Here is a 6,000-nt window from a genome sequence, read left to right on the forward strand (position 1 = left end):
GGAATCTCAGCCGCAGAGCCCTCTTCTATTAAAGGTGAGGGAGAAATCGAGAACAGAGCCTCATCCATCCCTCCAGAGCAGCCCGCAGCGCGGGTTTTCCTTATGGAAGCGCCCAGGGCACGTTTCCGTGCTTGCTGGGAGGAGCAGTACCCCACCGCAGCGGGCTCGGCCAGGAGCAGACCCCGCAGGATTCAGAGCTGGCCCCGGCCCCGGCCAACGCCGGTCCCATCACCAGGGCCCCCAGGGCGAGCACCCGCCTTGCCCCAGAGCTCCCCGCCAGTGCCTCGCTGAAAGCCCGCGCCCAGCCCTGCGCAGCCCCCTCCAGCAGCAGGGCATCGCAAGGCATTTCTGACATCGTTTGTATGCAAATCCTGAGCCGATTCTTTTCACAGTTTAATAAATGTCTCTAAGCCTTCCCTCTCTCCTCTCCCGTTAACATAACTCTCTATTTATGCTACATCCAAAGGTCAATTCTGAATGACTCTTTCTCTGCTCGAGCGCAGCCGCTGGAAGGCCACCGAGCCCCTCGCCAGGGCCACCTGCAGACCCCAGGCCCCACCCTGCCCGGTCCAGCCTGCCCACCTCGTCCCCAGCCCCAGGCAGCGGCGACGCCGCGTGTCCGTCCCTCCGTCTGCCGTGGGATGTCCTGCGGGGGCCGTGAGGGCAGAGGGGGCACCCGGACCCCCACGGGCGACCTGGTGCTGCCGCAGGAAGCCGCAGCTCGCCGCAGCTCCCCGCAGCGATGGGCCGGCGGGTCAGCTCAGAGCAGCAGAGACGGCGCTCGGCAGGAGAGAGCCCTTCTCGGGGGCTTGGAGGGAGCAGGCTCGTCCCAGTTCTCATTTACACCACACTGGGCAAAACCAGCTCATGCATCAGCCTTAATTTGCAGCGGCCTGGATGCCAAATCACTAAGGGATTGATTTGCAAAAGCCCCTACGCCTCTGCACAAACCTAAAGCAAGGGCCCCCCTTCAGTCCCCTGCAGCAGAACAAAGACTTTAAAGTAGATGTAACTATAATTTACATTCCAGAGGAAAAGGAAAAGCCTTTCTTCGTTTACAGAATTACCCAAGTGGCAAACCAGTTCCCAGGCCAGGAGAAATTCTTCATGTTGCAATATGCTTTAATTATACCAAGAGAAGCAGTAACAGAATGAGAAATCAATTCCTTCTCCTAAATAAGATGGTTGCAAATTCCAAGTCAGTAACTGAACAGATGTAGAACTGAAATGGAAAAAGTAAATACCCTCGTAGGCGCTGAGAAAATTGTCTTACTATCTCAACAAGTTCATCCATTGGGAAAGGGATACAGGGGGACTGCTCCCAAATGTCCTAAGGAGGAAACCAGAACAAGTTCAATCACTTTTATTGCGGTGTCACGGGCACCTGAACGGACACGCCGCCACCTGCGCCCGCACAAAACCCTCTCTCCCCTTTCAGGAGCAAATCCCGTGTGGGAGCACGACTGAAGCCGCAGCCGTCACAGCTTTCCCTCCGAGCTTCCGCCACTTCTGCAGGGCCTGAAGGAAAACCTCACCCTACCACTTCCTTGCCACCAACCCCTCGCGTCCCTCCCGCTCTTGGCACCACCCTCAGCTCATCCAACACCGACTCCCGGCACAGCCGGAGCCATCCCAGATCCACGTGGCAGCCGCTGCTCTTCCTATAAAGCCGAACACGCTATCAGCCTGGAGAGGGGCCCTGCTCACTAGCGAGACCCTGCTTGCACTGGCATGCCAAAAGCAGGACCCCGACACCTTCGACTCCGCGAACTCCAAGGACGGTCCTCGGACCCCGGCTTGCCACCCAAGCGTGCAGAAGTGAGGTGCCCTGGCTGTTCCCCTCTAGGATGACAGGCACCGATGGTGCTGTGCTGGCTGAATCGGGCCGGGTTCAGTAGGGATGGATCCACTGCACGTCCCCATCGTCAGATCCATCTCTACCAGGGAAGCGGAGACGATAACATTTGGCTCCCTCTGCACACACTGACCTCTCGGCTAACAGCAGGACTGGGACTTAGCTCTGCCAGCAGTGGAGATCCAAAAGACAAATCTAAGTGTGAATCCCAAGCGTTGCTTTTGCTCGAGCTGTAATTTCTTGTTGGAGATGGTACAGGAGGTATCAGACAGCTTCGCAGCCTGCCCAGCGCGCGAGGAAGGCCGGGAGGAGGGGGAAGGCGCAGCCCCTCTGCTTCTGCTGTTGTTGGAAACATCTCTGGAGTGGAAGGGAGGGCGTATGTTTTAAAGTCACATTTAGGATACAGCAGATAAAGAATACAGAATTATGAAGAAGTTGAAGAAAACACTGTCCTGGTGACTAACCAGGGCATAACCACGCAGCCACGGGTAGTTAAAACAAGAAAGTGATTGCTTTAAACGTCACCCACGCACACAGCTGCGTCTGCCTCTTGCGCTCGCATTAACTATTCACAATAAAACCAAATTACTTGCTTGCTTCACACCCAGGAAGATGGCCGACGCCTGAACAGCAGCGCTACCTTTCTATTTATTAACAGCGCGCTCTCTCCAGCCATTTAACATATTCGTCCCAGTCCAACTTTAATCTGCCTATTTTTCTATTGTCTACTTATCGGTCCATCCATCTACACGCTAGAGCGATAACTCCAGATCCCTTTGCAATTTGTACAGAGATCAAACGCTGCTGTCGCCATCTCATCGCGCCTTTATCTCTCAGAAGACCGACGCGCACAATTCCCTTCCAGTCATTAAAGAGAGATTCCCGATTAAGAGAGTTTGGGGCTCCGTCCATCTGCGTACGTATACGGTGATGCATACATACAGGCACACACAGAGATGCGGATGGCAATCCTAGATTAATAGGTTACACAAGGGTTTTATCCCAGGCTTACTGAGGATAATAAACCCCCTCTAAAACAAAAAATCGTGTCCAAACGATTAAAAAAAAAAAAAAAAAATCTCTTTTCTTTAAATACATAACATTCTGCCTGAGCTGCGTGTAAGGTGGGGCTCAGGAAATTGCTAAACATCACTAATTCAGGTTCCACTTCCACCGGACCCTCCTCCCATCTCCTTCTGGCTGAATAACCGACGGCCCCACAGCACGGATGGGGACGGCACACCGATAGTCCCGTGACCAAAGAACGAGCCGGGCTCATTCAATACATTTAGGACAGTAAATGCCCTGGTTAAGGCTCAGGAGGTGCCTGTCCACGTGTTAAGCCTCAGGAGAAGGAAGGTGGGGTGGTCCTGTGCGTTTGTGGAGATGCCTGGAGGACGCAGCTGCACCGGGATCAACGCTGGCGGCTCCCAGTTGCACGGCCCAGGGCCCGCAGAGCTCCCAGGCTCCGCTTTAGTTTCTGCATTTCCAGGATTCACCGTTAAAATAAGTAGATCTCCCACGTTTAAAGGCGGGGTGGGTGAAGGGGAGTTGCGAGACCTCTACTGTGCGGTTTATTTAAGCCAGCTCAAACGCTTTGTCCAGTTTTGCTAACGAGCTCCTGGTTTGGATTCAGCTGTTCCTCACCCTCACGGCAGCACCAGGACTGGACCAGAGCAACCTCCTTCACTTTCCTTGGCCAAACCCAGACAACAACAAGGGACGGACAAAGCAATCCACTGCAAATGTGCATTTGTGGCTCCTATTTTTAATTCAGTCCCTTACAGCAACCTAACTCATTTCTGCCAGACACCGAAGGGACTTTTCTTAACAAAACGTGACCCTGGCTTTCTAACACAACTCATCACGGCACAATCGTATCAAGCCATCTCAACAAGGCCAGATTTTTGGAAGGCATCCCCACTATGTCCCAAACCCCACCGAGCTGCGATTCCAAACAGGACGGCACTGGCACCTCCAGCGTTTCTGCCAGCCTCCGGGGCAGCAGAAACACAAACGAAGCGCTCGAGCGCTTGCCAGCGACCTGCAGCCACGCGTCTTCCAAGAGGACGTAGTGACACCAAGTTGAACAGCAGCAGAGACCTTCTGCTTCGTGTGTTAATCCGTACGATCGTTTTTAAAATAGATAAGACTGAAATAACATTTTCCATACCGCTACATTTAACAGACAGAAGAGGACACAGCAGAGATTTATACATACTCTCCTAAAACGTGGGGGAGGAAGAGATGGTGAAATTTCAGTATAATATGCATCCATCTTCACTTCCTCCAAAACAGCACAATGAAATGAAGCTCGCGGAGCATTTGCCTTGGGGGTGAGGTGCAAATCCTTCCTACAGACTGGCCTGGAGATGACAGTCGAGGCATACGGCACCTCGCTGAATCACACAGCCATAAATACAATGCAAATGAAAAGAAATGCAAATGATTAAAAAAAACCCGCTGTGGGCCCTGCAGATACTACCCACGGGATATTTTTAGGGGCTGGGGAGGAGATGCTGAAGAGCTACCTTCGGGGAAGCGATGCCAGCTTCCAGCGAGCCACAAGAAGCAGGCAGGGCGAGCGGCGCCGTGCTTCTCCATCTCCTGGCAGCCCTGTTTGACTTGAGTTTGATGTGGGGGTGCTGGGGGTCTCCCTGGATGCCATGGGGTCACCACCACTTCCAGGACAGAGCTGGAGCTACGTGAGCTTTTCCCCTCCACCACCAAACCCCCTTACAGCCTCCTGAAGCAGCTGATGCCAGGCGCTTCACACCAGCAAACATCGATTTGGGGGGCGAGACACAGACATTTCAATTCCCAGCTCTCCCGCACCAGTGGGACAAACAGGGAGAAGGCAAAAATGTCTTGGGAGAAGATGGAGGAGGAACAAGGGACTAACATCAAAGCAGAACAAGTTGGGAGGACTATTGCTGAGAAACCGATAGTACCTGTAGCTGCAGAGCCACCACATCTTGCAACACAAACACCACCAACCTTCATCCGTACCAGCTAACCCAGCTCCATCCACGGGGAAGGCGAAGCCTCTCGGAGACGCTGAGCCCCTGCCCATGGACCTGCCAGGCCCCGGATCGGCACGGGCAGGATGAAGCAGCGAGCTGGTGCAAAGCAGGGCTGGAAATGGTTAGGATGCTGAGTCCTGCAAAGTGGCATCAGGTGTGCGATTGGGGCAGCCAAGCACCTGGGTGGCACTAACGGCCCCTTCCTGGCCACGAACAAAAGAACTAACGTTCTTCTCTGCTCCTTTATCTGAAAGAGAAGCAAAGAGAAAATCTGCTACAGCTGGCACACAAAAGAAAGGATCTTAAAAAAGTTTAGGAATACAATTCCCAGAAAACACAACTTCCAAAATTCAAAGAAAACGGGTTGCTGACCCTCCTGCTCTCAGCTGTGGAGGCTGATATATTCGGAAGATGCTGCTCAGATGCTTTACCAACACTTACAAAACTGTTTGTCTGGCAGGTGGAGATGTTCTGGTGTTTGTGAGGAAAGGGGGGACGTCTCTCCTGTCCCTGTTCCCCCTGAGGAACAGGACTCAGAGGTGACCAGGCGATGAGTGCAAACAATATTCGTAGCCAAGCTAAGAAAGTGCCAGAAGTGACTGAAGAAATCCCGCGGCCGCGGCACCGAAGCGAATAAGGTGCTGGGGGAGGGGGGGATCGTCGTGTCAGCACGGTCTGGTCGGCCCAGTTAAGCTGGAAAGGGCACGATACAAAAACCATCTGTGCCACTGCCAAGGCGAGCGGGACGTGGGACCTCGCGACTCATCGGACGATGCAATACCTGAGAAATTCCTTCTTTAAAACAGTCTTGCACCAGCAACAGGCCTTTGACCAAATCCCGCTCTCTGCATTTCTATGATGAACACCTCTGCCCCGATCCTTGTCCTTTCAAGCTAAACCTCTGCAAAGGCCACCCAAAGCATAGTGTCTGGAGACTTGGTCTTAGTTATTTTATTTTGTTTTGTTTTGTTTTATTTTATTTTATTTTGTTTTGTTTTGTTTTATTTTATTTTATTTTATTTTATTTTATTTTTACTAAGGCCAATTTAGCATTAGTCTGGCGAAGAAGCAAGGTCTAGAAATCCTACTCCTCCACCCTGGACATGTATTCCACAGGTGGGA

Source organism: Platalea leucorodia (assembly GCF_965183815.1).
Source record: "Platalea leucorodia genome assembly, chromosome: 21".
Lineage (NCBI taxonomy): Eukaryota > Metazoa > Chordata > Aves > Pelecaniformes > Threskiornithidae > Platalea > Platalea leucorodia.